This window comes from Lycium barbarum, chromosome 1 (genome assembly GCF_019175385.1).
Source record: "Lycium barbarum isolate Lr01 chromosome 1, ASM1917538v2, whole genome shotgun sequence".
Taxonomy (NCBI): Eukaryota; Viridiplantae; Streptophyta; class Magnoliopsida; order Solanales; family Solanaceae; genus Lycium; species Lycium barbarum.
Genome location: NC_083337.1, coordinates 55,913,407 through 55,929,141, shown reverse-complemented (window position 1 = coordinate 55,929,141; position 15,735 = coordinate 55,913,407).

Here is a 15,735-nt window from a genome sequence, read left to right as displayed (position 1 = left end):
GTCGAGACCTCTAAGGTCGGATCCGGGCCAACGGGACCCGAGCATGGTGTGTGAATACCATGGAACCCATGGCCACAGAACCGAGGATTGTCACCAGCTAAGAGATGAGGTAGCCCGGTTACTGAAGAATGGTCATCTCCGAGAATTGCTGAGCGAACTAGCCAAAAATCACTACAAGGAAAGGGAGGCTCATCGAAGGGCCGAGCCAGTAGAACCCCAGCATGTAATCAACATGATAGTTGGGGGCACCAATGCCCCTCGAGGGCCGGTGATGAAACAGGCCAAGGTTTCTGTTATTCACGAAAAGCGCAGCCGGGATTACTTACCCGAGGTTTCCATCTCTTTCAGCAACGAAGATGCAGAAGGAATCATTCAACTGCACAATGATGCATTGGTAATTTCAATTCTTATCTTTAAGACTCAGATTAAACGTATTTTGATTGACCCAGGTAGCACGGCCAACATCATCCGGTGGAGAGTGTTCGAACAGCTAGGGCTAGTCGATCAGATCGTACCGGTAGCCCGGGTACTCAGCTGGTTCAACATGGAGAGCGAAACCACAAAGGGAGAGATATCGTTGCCGGTTAATATCAATGGCACTATCCAGCAAACGGTGTTCTATGTGATCGAAAGGGACATAAAGTATAACGCATTACTGGGCAGACCCTGGATACATAGCATGAGGGTTGTGCCATCGACATTGCATCAGTTGCTGAAATTCCCGACGCTGGAGGGGATAATAACCATCCTAAGCGAACAGCCCTTTGCAAGGGAGATGTTTGCGGTCGAGGAAACGACACCTCAACTCGAAAAATCGGATCAAAAGGAGAAGGACTTGACCGGGGAAACAGACACCAAATAGCAATCACAGCATACAAGGTTGGACCCGGGGTGCGAAGTGGATGACTTCGATGTGCCCAGATCATTCGTGATGCCGGATGACTCGGACGCAACCAAGTCGACAGTTGAGGAGCTGGAGCAGATCATCTTGTTCGAGTATCTACCGGACAGAAAAGTATACCTGGGCACGGGGTTAACCCCGGAGCTCAAGGACAAGTTAATTAAATTTCTTCGAGCTAACGCAGATTGCTTCGCATGGTCCCATATAGATATGACTGGTATATCACCGGAGGTAGCAACTCACAAGCTCAGCTTAGACAGGAAGTTTTCCTTGGTGAAATAGAAGAGAAGGCCCATGGCGGAAGCAAAACACGCCTTCATAAAAGACGAGGTAACAAAGCTTTTAAAAATAGGTTCTATCCGGGAGGTAAAGTACCCGGACTGGCTAGCTAACGTGGTGGTGGTGCCCAATAAAGGTAATAAATTTTGAATGTGCGTTGATTACAAGGATTTAAATAAAGCATACCCGAAGGATTCTGTCACGACCCAACCCCGTAGGCCGCGACTAGTGTCCGACGTGGACACTCATACGTACTTACCGACCAAATCTTACTTGTGTTTACATATAATGAATCTCGTGCGTCCTAAATTATAAGCATATCGTTTAAACCATTATTTATGTCTTAAAACATAGGTCAACCATATTAACGTAGCGAAGGAACAGACTGGCACAAATCAAACAAACGTCACTGACCAAACACGACCCATGACCCACAAACAAGACTACAGGCCTCTAATACAGACAACAGAATCATATGACGGGACAGGGCCCCGCCGCACCCAACAGAGATCATAAACACGAAACCACAAACAACAAGAGTTCTGTACCAAACGTATGGGCTCCGGATCAAAGGAGCGCTCCAAATAGCAGACTGTGTACCCTAGGCTGGCGGATCACCACTGAAAGCGTCTGTACCTGCGGGCATGAAACGCAGCCCCCGAAGAAAGGGGGTCAGTACGGAATATGTACTGAGTATGTAAAGCATGGAATACAAAAATCAGAACTATAATCGAAACAAGCGGTACAAGAATAAGTAATTAGTCCAGAATGTCAAAGTCACTCACTTCTCAGGCCAAGGTCATACAGATCGTCACATATCATATAAACCACTATAATCTGTCAGACGGTTTACCAAAGGTAAAGAGTTTCCAGATGCAACTTATGCCTACCTAATTCATGTGTCAGACGGAAGGCAGGACATACAGAATGCTCAGATAACGCCATACATTAAAAGGAATACGGGACTTACCGAGTACTCAGACAATATAGTATGCCGATTGGAATATAGGACGTACAGAGTATCAGAACGTCGTAGCGTATCGAATCAGATGTTGCAATCTGTGAATCATATGATGTTTACAAAGAGTGTGCCACCTCGAGCTCAGCCCAGTACAGTGGTCACACCATACATAAGCGTATCGTATCAAATCATATCATATCAGAATGCGCGTCTACAAAGGGTATGCCACCTCGAGCTCAGCCCAGTACAGTGGTCATCCCCTGCAGAAACTGCCCGTTTTCCCGCTCGAGCTCTGCCCAGTACACGGGTCACGGATCAGTCTCGGGAGCTCGAGCTCCGCCCAGTACACTCCCAACGCGTCTGCCTGGTATCAAATCGCGCAGCGCAGATACTGTCCGCTTTGGGGATCGAGCTCAGCCCAGGCCACCCCTCACGGTTTTATTTCAGAACACCATAGGCACATAGGAAAATCGCGCACGACAACATAGCTTAGTCCGGCTCAGCGAATAGCCATGCTAAGGCTTGCACGAACTGAATAGTGAGAACCCAGATACACGTATTTTCAGACTCGATAGATCCGAATACTTACTAACATTTGAGGATTATAGACGTATTCCGGAACGATCGGAATTGATGTGTGATATTTACGGGTACTTTTACCACAGAGTCGTTACGAACGTTTCAAAGCAGACTTCGATCGACGGATCAGTTCAAGGAATCGGATAGTAGTCAGAGGGCACATACATAACCTTTTGGACGACACGATGGAAGGTATCAACCCAAACATCTGGAGTCAATTTCACGTGTCCAAACATTTATAAGACTGGTGAGAGTGATTAAACGTATTATCAGAATATTCGTAACGGATTACTCGATCAAAATATTCGTGTCCGAATGCTTATATCAAAATAACTCTAGCGGAGTAATTGTATCGGAACACCTATGTTCGGATACTCATGTCAACAAAAGGGCATACGATCGACTTGTCATAATTCGCGCGATTGATAACTGGCCCGGGGACCTGTGAGCGATATCAAAATAATGGGCACGAGTGGAGTCATGAACGGCTAATTCAATTTATGAATCGGAATAGCTATAGGGCCCAATATAGTCATATGTCGGCCCGTTAATCCAACTAGTCTGAACAAGTAGTCCTTACGGGGTTTATTCCACAAAAGTTCTCCCAACATTATGTTTATATTTCAAAATGTAATTTAGAATGTCGAAATACTTTTTATAAGCTTGATAAAATCATAGGTTGACCCAGTAGTCAAAATAATTCGGATAATTAATCAAACGGGGTTCATTTCACCAAAAATATCTCCAAAATAGTCATCGTGGTTCAAATTATAGTTTAGGACATCATGGCGATCAAAACATTGTATTATGATAGTTAAGTTCATAAACGAAAGTCTTTTACCGACGTTATGTCAAAATAAGCCTTATAGGACAAACAAAAGGGTTTCGGACTTAGCGGGCCCACCTCGGGTCAAGTCGAGGTGGTAGACATGAATCACGGACATTTGAGGTCTATGGAATCATACATAAAGGTTTCGGAGTGATCCGACTACGTTCGCATAAGTTTCGGACATTTGGTTACTTTCTAGCCAAAATAGGGTCTTTATGCTTCAGTTGAATTGAGTGAATAGTAGCCATTTTCTTATTCGGATTTCGAGGAGCAGAATTGCTCCCGGGGTTCCGATATCGACCTAGCATACTAAGACATGCCAAAGGAAGGAATGGGTAGCCTTACATACCTTTTTATACGACTTACGCTCGCCCAAAACCTAAGTCCCGTTTCGTCCAGAATCTGCAAATGGTCAAGGTTACTAATTAGGGATTTCAAAGCTTAAAATTCGCTTAACTTCATTTTTGGCTACCGAAATTTCGGCAGCACCTCCCCTATAAATATAGCACCCCCGAGAATCATCTAGGCTTAAATAGTAGCAACAACAACCCAGCAACATCAACAAAGTCAATAATCATTACAATATAGCACAATAGAAGGCAACTAGTTCTACTTTCCGACATAATGCAATAACGTTCATTCCGACTTCACACTTCCAAGCTACGCTCCATATTTTCATATTCATCATTAATCAAGATCATCACTATATAGGTTAGAAGCATTCCATATCGTTTTCACAAAATATTCACACGATATACAAGATATACAATTTTCCACCAAGATCATATTTCATCCAAAACTTTTAATCTTTGGCATACATATTCACAACATGTTCCCATCTTCCAAATCCATCAATGGTCATCATAATTTGTATCCTTAACAACTCCATTTTCATAATGTCATAAAATCATCATAAAACGACATAAACTTCTACTTTCCATTTCAATGCAAACTTATATCATATTATCTTCATTTACATTGCAAGCATCACCACAACACAACTAACATGTTAAACAAAATTAATCCATTACCATTTCAATATCTATACCACACGGCCATATTCAATTTTTCCATCTTCCATCAAATTTATTCAACTTTCATTTCCAATATGCATTCCATCCTACACACAATTAGAATGTAACATAAAATTCAACTAATCACACCTATACAAGCACACACACACACTGCCACACTCTACATTCCATACCCACTTTGCAAACTTCAATTTTTCCATACTTTCAACTCATTTCTATATACTACAACACAAACAAACCTTCATAACATAACAACATAGAATGAATTCTCACCTTTTTCTTCAATCCTCTTCACTTGAACAAGTTGTCATATTGAACAAACAAGTGCTCTTTCTTTCCAAACAATTGCACCAAGTTGTAAAGGGACCTCAACTTAGTAGAAATTCACCAAGGGAAAAATTTTTGGAGCAAGATTTCGAAGGACAAATATTTCTATGGCCAAGCCGAATAGGCTCTTATTTTTGCTCTCAATTTCTCTTGTCTTTCTTGAAGCTTCTAAGTGAACAAAGATGAAGACTTGGTCTTCTTATCTTGACTTGTCACATGACCATGCACATGACTAATTAATTAACTCATGGGCTTGATAAATTATGGACCATGGCCGGCCACCTTGTGGTCTTGGGCCTCAATTTTTCTCAAATTTTGTTGAGCCCAATTCGTTAAAAATCTCGTTTTGTAATTCCCGAAACTAATTTCCAAAATCCCAAATTTGCCCTTAGCCTTGTACGACACTCCCGCATCAACATTCTTTCATGCACAACTCCTATGTCAAGTAAAAAAATTAAATTTTGACCTTATTTCTCACAAATCAAAGATATCTCAAATTTTTCCAAGCGTGTGAAAACACGGGATATAACAGATTCATTCCCGTTGCTTCACATCGATAGAATGATCGATGCGACTGCCGAGCATGAGATGTTGAGTTTTCTCGATGCCTACTCCGGGTATAACCAGATTCGGATTCACCTGCAGGATCAAGAGAAAACCTCCTTCATCACCCGATATGGGACTTACTGTTATAATGCTATGCCTTTTGGACTAAAAAATGTCGGTGCAACTTACCAACGCCTAGTTAATGAGATGTTCGAAGAACAAATAGGGAAAACAATAGAAGTTTATATTGACGACATGGTGGTCAAGTCCCTGGAAACAGAGGACCATTTAAAACATTTGCAAGAAACCTTCGAAGTACTCCACAAGTATAACATGAAGCACAACCCGGAAAAATGTGCCTTCGCGGTGAGGTCCGACAAATTTCTGGGTTTTATGGTGTCAAATCGGGGATCGAAATCAACCCGGACAAGATCAAGGCCATCGAGGATATCGAGGTGGTGAATAACGTCAAAGGAGTACAGAGGCTCACCGGAAGGATAGCGGTGTTGAGTCGTTTCATATCGAGGTCCTCGGACTAGAGTCATCATTTTTTCTCCTTACTAAGGAAGAAGAACGACTTCGTTTGGACACCGGAGTGACAAAGAGCTTTACAAGAATTGAAGAGATACTTGTCTAGCCCACCGCTGTTGCATACGCCAAAGGCGGACGAGTCGCTTTTTCCCTACGTTGCTGTCTTCGAGGTAGCGGTAAGTGGCGTTTTGGTCCGAGAAGAATCAGGTACGCAATTCCCTATCTATTATGCAAGTAGAACTTTGGGGGATGCGGAGACCCATTATCCCCACTTAAAAAAGTTGGCGTTGGCACTGGTGAGCGCTTCTAGAAAGCTCAAGCCCCACTTTCAATGCCACCCAATATATGTAGTAACTACTTAGCTGGCCGAGGTAGGGGCAGAGGCGGGGCTTCTAGTTCAGGTGGCACTCAGAACCGCCTCTATGCCCTAGTAGGACATCAGGATCTGGAGGGGTCACCAGATGTTGTGACAGGTACCTAGACAGTTTGTCCTCATAGCGTTTATGCATTGCTAGACCCGGGATCTAATTTATCATATGTTACCCCGTTCATTGCAGGGAAGTTTAGCATAATACCAGAATTGTTAAGTGATCCATTTTATATGTCTACACCAGTTGGTAAGTCGGTTAGAGCTAGTAAAATCTATCGAGGTTGTTCTGTAGTAGCTGGTAATCGTCAGACCTTAGCAGATCTTATAGAATTGCAGATGGTAGACTTTGATGTTATTATGGGCATGGATTGGTTGGCATTTGTTTATGCTAACGTTGGGTGTTGGATGAAAACTGTCACGTTCTATTTCCCGGGGAAACCAGTTTTGGAATGGAAGGGCAATATGGCTTCGCCGAAAGGTAGGTTTATTTCTTATCTCAAGGTGAAGAAGATGATTTCGAAGGGTTGTATCTATCATATAGTCCGAGTCCAAGGTACAAAAGCAAAACTGCCAACTCTTCAGTCCATTTTTGTAGTTAATGAGTTTTCAGATGTATTCCCAGATGAGCTTCCAAGTCTCCCACCAGAGCGAGAAATTGACTTCCCTATAGATGTACTACCGGATAGTCAGCCGATATCCATTCCTCCTTACAATATGGCCCCTGCTAAGTTGAAGGAATTGAAGGAACAGTTGAAGGATCTACTGGAGAAGGGCTTTATCAGACCTAGTACATCACTGTGGGGAGCCCCAGTATTGTTCGTAAGAAGAAGGACGGTTCGCTACGGATGTGTATCGAGTATAGACAGTTGAATAAGGTGACAATTAAGAATAAGTACCCACTTCCGCAGATAGATGATTTATTTGATTAACTACAGGGTGCCCGATATTTCTCAAAGATAGAATTGAGATCGGGATACCACCATGTCAGGATCAGAGGGAAAGACATTCTGAAAACAACGTTTAGGACTAGATATGGTCATTTCGAGTTCCTTGTTATGTCTTTCGGGTTGACTAATGCTCTAGCTATATTCATAGACCTGATGAATCGTGTATTCAGACCCTTCCTGAACCTGTTTGTGATCGTGTTTATAGATGACATTCTGGTTTATTCTTGATCGAAGATTGAGCATGCAGATCATCTGCGTGCGGTACTCAGAGTCCTTCAAGGGCAGAAGTTGTATGTGAAATTCTCCAAATGTGAATTTTAGCTAAACTTTATGGACTTTATAGGCCATATTGTTTCAAACAAGGGCATCCCAGTGGATACTCAGAAGATAGACGCTGTGAAGACATGGCCTCGACCTACGACGCCGACGGAGGTTCGTAGTTTCATGGGTTTAGTAGGGTATTACAGAAGATTTATAAAGGGCTTCTCTTCTCTTTCTGCCCCGTTGATGACATTGACTCAAAAGGCAGCCAAGTTCTAATGGACAGATGCCTCTGAGCGGAGTTTTCAAGAATTGAAGGATAGGTTGACTTCAGCACTAGTTCTAGCACTTCCAAAGGGATCTGAGGGCTATGCTGTCTATTGTGACGCTTTAAGAGTCGGATTGGATTGTGTATTGATGCAGCACAGTAGGGTGATTGCTTACGTTTCTAGACAGCTCAGGAAACACGAGAAGAACTACCCAACTCATGACCTAGAGTTGGCAGACGTGATTCATGCACTTAAAATCTGGAGACATTACCTATATGGCGTTCATGTTGACATCTATACAGATCATAAGCGTCTTCCGTACATCTTCAAGTAGAAGGAGCTAAACATGCGGCAGAGGAGATTATTTGAATTGCTGAAAGATTATGATGTTGATATTTTGTACCATTCAGGGGAAGCGAATTTGGTAGCAGATGCCCTCAATCGCAAATATATGGGTAGTTTGGCATACCTACGGGCTGGAAAAAGGGAGCTGGCTCATGAGCTTTATCAGCTAGCCAATTTAGGGGTCAGAGTTATAGATTCAAGGGATGCCAGAGTTACTATTCAGACTACAGCAACATCATCCTTGGTAACCGAGGTGAAAAGGCGCCAGAATAAAGACCCTTCATTGACTCATTACAATGATACAGCCCTGCAAAAGAAGAAATCACCATTCGGGCTTACTGCAGAGACAGTCCTCAGGTATCGAGGTAGGTTGTGTGTTCTCGATGTTACGGGGCTACGTCAGAAGATTATGGCAGAGGCTCATTGCTCCCGCTATTCTATCCATCATGGGTCAACAAAGATGTACCGTGACATTAAAGAGGTTTATTGGTGGGATGGAATGAATAAAGATATAGTGGAGTTCGTGGCCCAGTGTCAGCGTAAGTTTAATTCTATATGGGTAATTGTTGATATATTGACAAAATCAGCGCATTTTCTACTTGTCAGGACTACTTACACTGCCGAGGATTACGCAAAGCTTTATGTTAAGAAGATAGTCTGACTTCATGGTGTTTCTGTATCCATTATCTCTGATAGGGGTACACAATTTACGGCTAATTTTTGGAGATTCTTTCAGAAGGGTTTGGGGACTCAAGTGAATCTTAGCACATTTCACCCCCAGATAGACGGACAGGCTGAGCGTACCATTCATACCCTTGAAGATATGTTAAGAGCATGTGTTCTTGATTTTGGGGGAAATTGGGATGATCACTTGCCTCTTATTCAGATTGCATACAATAATAGCTACCACTCCAGTATTCAGATGGCCCCGTATGAAGCTTTATATGGGAAGAAGTGCAGATCACCAGTTGGGTGGTTTGAAGTGGGTGAGATGAAATTCATAGGGTCGAACTTAATTCAGCATGCGGTGGATAAATTTAAGCTTATTCGGGATCGATTATTAGCAGCCCAAAGTAAACAGAAGTCTTACGCGGATAATCGCCGATGAGACTTGGAGTTCCAAGTTAATGATTGGGTATTCCTAAAGGTGTCGCCGATGAAAGGCGTCATGAGATTTGGTAAAAAGGGTAAGCTTAGCCCTCGATATGTTAGGCCTTATAGGATTATTCGCAGGGTGGGCAAGGTAGCTTATGAGTTGGATCTACCTTCCCACTTAGAGTCCGTATACCCAGTCTTCCATGTATCCATGCTCCATAAGTGTGTTAGAGATCCTTCGAGAGTTGTGCCCATCGATGATGTTCGGGTTACAGAGCAACTATCATATGAAGAGATTCCCATCGCAATCCTGGATAGACAAGTTCGGAGGCTGAGAACTAAAGATGTAGCCTCTGTGAATGTTGTTTGGAGGAACAACAATAGAGAAGAAATGACTTGGGATGCTGAGGAAGATATGAAGTCTAGGCTTCCACATTTGTTTCCACTCCCAGAAGAAGTCCAGATAGAGAGTCATCGTCTTCAGGTGCGTAACGCTTTCCTTCTTATAGTTCCTTTGTAGTGTGGGGCCATTATTGTCATTGTTATTGTGGCCCTGTGAGGCACTGTATATTTTAGGTTGTTGTGACAGGACAGTAGTGGTGCAATTATAGGGGAAACTTTGGTGCAATTTTCACAGAAATTCCTAAGAATTTAACATAGGAGGACGAATGTTTCTAAGGGGGGAGGAATGTTACACCTCGTAGTCTTATACGTTAAGACTCATTAGGAGCTAGCTTTGTAATTGTGGATACTAGAGTACCTTCTAGGATATATGAGAGTATATGTGCCTATTTTATGGTTATGAGGGTTTAAGATCATGTATAAGAAGTATCGAAAGGATTGCAGATCGAACGGGTGAAATTGGACGAATTGGCCAAAATTGCCCTTCTCGTCCACAATAGAGCCTCGTATTCACGATGGCCACGGAAATACCAGACCATCGCATTCGCGAGAGGACCTCGCGTTCGCGAAGGTCAATTATTAAGTAGTTTTCGACTGACTTCCCCACCCTATATAAGGGCCAATACCCTCATTTTTGCCCCAAATTAATTTCCAAAAAGCTCAACACATAGATAGGGGTATTTGTGTAAAAAAAAAGTGAGGAATTGGAGTGCTTTTGAGTAGCGTAGCAATAATCGAGGCTCGGGTACCGCATAGTGTTGATTATAGTATCGTTTGGTGGGGGGATTTTGGCTTGGATTCAAAGTAGCTATTGAAGATATTGCGCTTCTAGCGAGAATAAGGTATGGATCTCTCTTTATCGATAGAGATTTTGATTTATTTATGAAAATAGAGCTATTAATAATCGTATAACGGATTTGTGGGTTGATAAATTAGACAAACATCGCGTGAGATGTTTTAGGGAGTATTTTGGTATGGATGATGATGTTGTTAGCATTAGAGTTATTGTTGTTGCGTGGTTGTTGGTATTGTGATTTCGGGCTAGGGATATAAACAAGGGAGATGCTGCCCGAATTTCGACAGATTCTAAAGAAGTCTAATTTAAAGACTTGAGATAGGTATGTGTCGATAAGTCTAACGGTAGTATAATTTCTCTTGAATGTAGATTTAAAAGTTCGGGAGAATAAGCAATAATTAGTAGGAGATCAATCAGGTGTGTTAAGGCTATTTCTTTTCTTTTCTTTTCATTGGCATGATTCCTACTACTGAGACATTTTTGACTACTCGTGCAAATATGTGCTATTCATGAAGGTTATAGTTAGGTTACCATAACCCGATTGTAGTGCTCTTCTCTAGTTAAGATCAAGTACAAGAATGGTCGAGTTATATAAGATGATTGAATGTCAGGAGTTATAATTAGTATATATGTTGCTTATAGGCTATATGTTGCATTCGAATTATCATTATATGGAGTTATTACCTGGCCTATGAGCCCTGAAGTTATTACCCGGCCTATGAGCCATGGAGTTAATACCCGGCCTATGAGCCGTGGAGTTATTACCTGGCCTATGAGCCACGGAGTTATTACCTGACCTACGGGTCATGGAGTTATTACCTGACCTACAGGTCATGGAGTTGATTATACCAGGCCTATGAGTCATGGAGTTATCTATGCCTGACCCTCGGCTCACAGAGTTATATCTACATAGTTTTGTTTTCTTGCCTCTGATGAAAGGCAACCTAGGTAGAGTACTTCTAGATGTTTTATTCAAATATCCAGAGCATAGCCTATTATTTTATTTCATTTGTTACTTTTCCTTACATATTCGGTACATTATTCGTACTGACGTCTCTTTGTCTGGGGGCACTGCATTCATGCCCGTAGGTACAAAGCGGCAGTCTGACAAAGCACCACAGTAGACAGGTTCGGATATCAGCCGTTGGTGAGCTCCCTTTTTGTTCGGAGTTGCCAGGTCCTTGGAGTCTCTCCTTTATTTTTGATTGTATGGTATAGTCACATCGCTCTTAGAGCCTTGTAGACGAGTCTTATGCATAGTATGTCAGTGTGAAAGCCTTATCGGCTTGTATATGTGTTACACCTTGAAAATTTCATGTCGTCACATAGTGAATAAACCAACGCGAGCTTAAGGATAATAGGAAGTTCTTAAGATTATAAGACGGATAATTAGTGTTTTTAGAATGCATACGTTAAGATCTTGAAGTTATATGAATGGATGAAATAAGAATTGATAAGGACAAGTGGAGTATAAGTGAGGTTTAGGAAAGGTTCCGTAAATTTTTGTGTTAAGGATTGTTTGGTAAGGTTGTGAGGACGAGTTATAGGGTTGTTTAGATCATTAATGAAGCATTAAACAAGTGTTAAGAAGGTTGTACAAGGATTTGAGATCAAACGAAACGACGCGGACAACTTCGGAAAAAGCTGTGAGTTCCACGACCTGTTCCACGAACCGTGAAACCTTCCACGGACCGTGTACTGGTCTGTGGAATACCCAGCAGAGATGATGGCTGGCCAGTGGTGAACCACGACCACTTCCACGAACCGTGAAGTGTTCCACGGACCGTGAAAGTGTCTGTGGAAGTCCCGACGGGCTGAACTAAGTTCAATTATATAATGATGTTCCCACTTCATTTATTTTATTTCACCAACACTTCTTCATCTCTCAAGACCTCTAGAAGGTTCCATACATTTCATCCACAAGAATTCATAGGGAAGTGATGGTCAACTTTATCAAACCAACAAGAATCAAGAGTATGAAACCCATTAAAGTCACCTAAGCCAAGAAATTTCAAAGGAAGTGAGTTAGGGTTTTTGGTGCAAGAAGAGTATTCCTACTCAAGGCTTATTCGTACACTATCTAAGGTATGTTTTATGATCTTTCCATGTTGATTAAGGAAATGAGAAGTTGAAACACATGGATTGTAGAAGGGGTATAGGAAATGGGTCACAAAGATGAAAGCAATGAAGTTCTTGAGTTGTAGTTGAAATGAATCATGACTATTGAGATGTTGTAGTTATAAGTATGTTATAAATAACATGTAGAGCATGGGCTAAGCATTAAATGTGAGAGAACATAATAGTGAACTATGACCATGATTATGGAAACATCTAAGAAAAATTGTGAAATATGGATAAGGTGGATGAATGATGATTGTTGCTTATAATATGGTGAATGTGATTATAGATGTTTGGGAGTTGATATACTATATGAGGAAAGTAGTATAAACAAAGGAAATGCTACCCAAATGTTCCTAGAAATAGTAAGCATGTTTAAGTAATCGATTGGCTAACGTTCGTACAACTTCTCTTGAAGGTAGAAACACGAATACTGAAGAGGAACGTTCGAGCGATAAAGTAACTAGACGAAAAGGTATGTAAGACCAATCCTTTCTTTCTAAGGCATGAATCTTTCAAATTTTCCATGATCTTCATATACGATAGAGACTATGAGTCCATGAATATACGAAGCTACATACGCACGTGATTAAGAAATGAAATATGATACGAGCATGATAATGATGATGATGAATATAAGTATGAGAAATCCTAGTATAATAAAGGATGTCCATGAAGCTAATAATTCTAAGTATGTTTTCATCGATGCTTCTCCTTGCATACACTCACCTTAAATTGTTAGTTCCTTCAAGGTGAGATATGATGTTGATGATTTCTCCATAATATAATTGGGGGTTCACGACCTTATGTCACCTCGACATAGCCATAGTTATCTTCAAATCCTAATGTATGTCTTAAACGCTAAACGTATAATGATGCTAAGTCATTATATGTCTATGAACTGATCAATAATGTAAGTTTATGATATACTTATGCGAGGTATGGAAATGTTAAGTTATGAATGATTATATGATCTTATGATTCCACCGTGCTTAAATGGCCAGACATGTCACCGCTAATGCGGGCTGCTTATGATTCCACCGTGCTTAAATGGCCGGACATGTCACCGATAATGAGGGCTGCTTATGATTCCACCGTGCTTAAATGGCCGGACATGTCACCGCTAATGCGGGCTGCTTATGATTCCACCGTGCTTAAATGGCCGGACATGTCACCGCTAAAGCGGGCTGCTTATGACAGTTACCCGGACGCGGGTTAACGATGATGATGATGATGACGCGATGATATATATATATGCTATGATGATACCTGTACTCTGATTATATAAGTATACGATATATGTATGAAATTTATTCACCTATAAATCTCATGCAGGTTATACCTTCCTCCTATGGTTTTTGATTCCTCTATTATGCTCATCTCATTCATGTCTTACATACTCAGTACAATATATGTACTGATGTCCGTTTTCTTTGGACGCTGTGTTCATGCGCACAGGTAGACAGGGAGACGGTGCAGATCCATAGGAGCTACCAGTAGATATACAGGAGCACTCCATTATTCCGGAGGTGCTACTTGGTTTATCCTTTTGTGTAGATATGTATATGTATTTTGGGCACGACGGGATCTTGACCCATCCATATGTCTAGCACTCTAGTAGAGGCTCGTAGATACGCATGTGTGGGTATTATGGTCTCACGATGCTACGATCGTATATATGTACATTATTATTTTGATAGCCGAAAGACTTATGTATATAAAGTTAATTATGTTTTCAAATGAAAAATGATTGTTTTATGCTTATGAGTATAAGAATGGTAAGAAGTGTATAACGACTATGACGAGTAAGAAAATGAGTGGTGTTCGGTGGTTAGCTCCGGGTACCCGTCGCGGCCTCTAGTCAGGTCGTGACAATATGTCTACTGGATATATAAAGCAGCCTTTTCGGCTTGCTCAGTTATATATATATATATATATATATATATATATATATATATATATATATATATATATATATATATTGGATGTGTATGCCCATTTCAGACAAGATAGTCGTTATTTATGCATATCTACGGATTAGCCATTATCAGTTTAAGTTTGGGATCACTCACCAGAGATTCATATTTAGAGTGGTTCGCCCGGGCCTAGTTTGGCTTCGAGTACCGGTCACGTCACTCCGGAGTTGGGGCGTGACAACTTCTTAAGTTAAAAACCCTAAACCCTTATCACTTTATTACTTCATTGTTTTTGCGTCTGGGGAGAATTTGAGAGCTTTTGATCAGATTCTTCATAGAGGTAAGATCCTTGGTCTTAGAATTTTTTACTTTCCCTTCCTAATCATTAATCCATGCTAGAATCAAAGTGGAAAGAAAAGTGGGTTTTCATGAGAAGTTCTTAAAATGGGTTTAGACTTCCTAGGTGGACATTCATGATGAAATTGGCTGGTATAACCATAGATTATGACTTATTCATTGTTGTTAAGCTTATATCTTCCATTACTAAGGGTTAATTTGTGGATTAAAGAGTTAGGGTTTATACCCAAATTTGAGGGTTTCACTTTAAATCTGAATTTAGCTTAATCTTGAGTTAATTTAGCAATTGATTAGTGGGTTTTCATCATCTATCCTTGAATTTCATATTCAACCTTAGAATTTCCCCTTTTACCCTTGTGGGTCGTTTCCCCAACTTTCATAGGTTGGATTTGACCTTATTTAGAAGCTTAGCAATATGGGTATTGTTCTCCATGCTTTCTAATCTAGGTTACGTTTATAAGTAGACATTGAGTGTTTGGAGACGCTACAAAAAGGCAAGGCAAAGGTGTGGTTATTTGTGGCTCCTGTTCGACATTCCATGTAGGTTACGACTTACCTTATGGTTAGACTTCGGTTAGTAAAGCATATGTAGAGTTAGTGATTATCAGAGACAGCATGTTACGCCTTCGGGTATGGAGTTGGGATGGAATTCTATTAGGTTGGTTGTTGTTGATCGTGGCTTTATCTGTATTGTTGATGATTATGGCTTGTCACCTTGTTGTGCTCTATTTGGTTTGTGGCCTCATGTGCTCGGGCTTGTGGCCTGTTAGTAACTCTAGGAATCATACTTAGCAATTACTATATGATTTGAAGGGTTGCATGTGTTATTGGAGACTCGTGAGAAAAAGGAAGGATATTGAGATTAGGCCTGG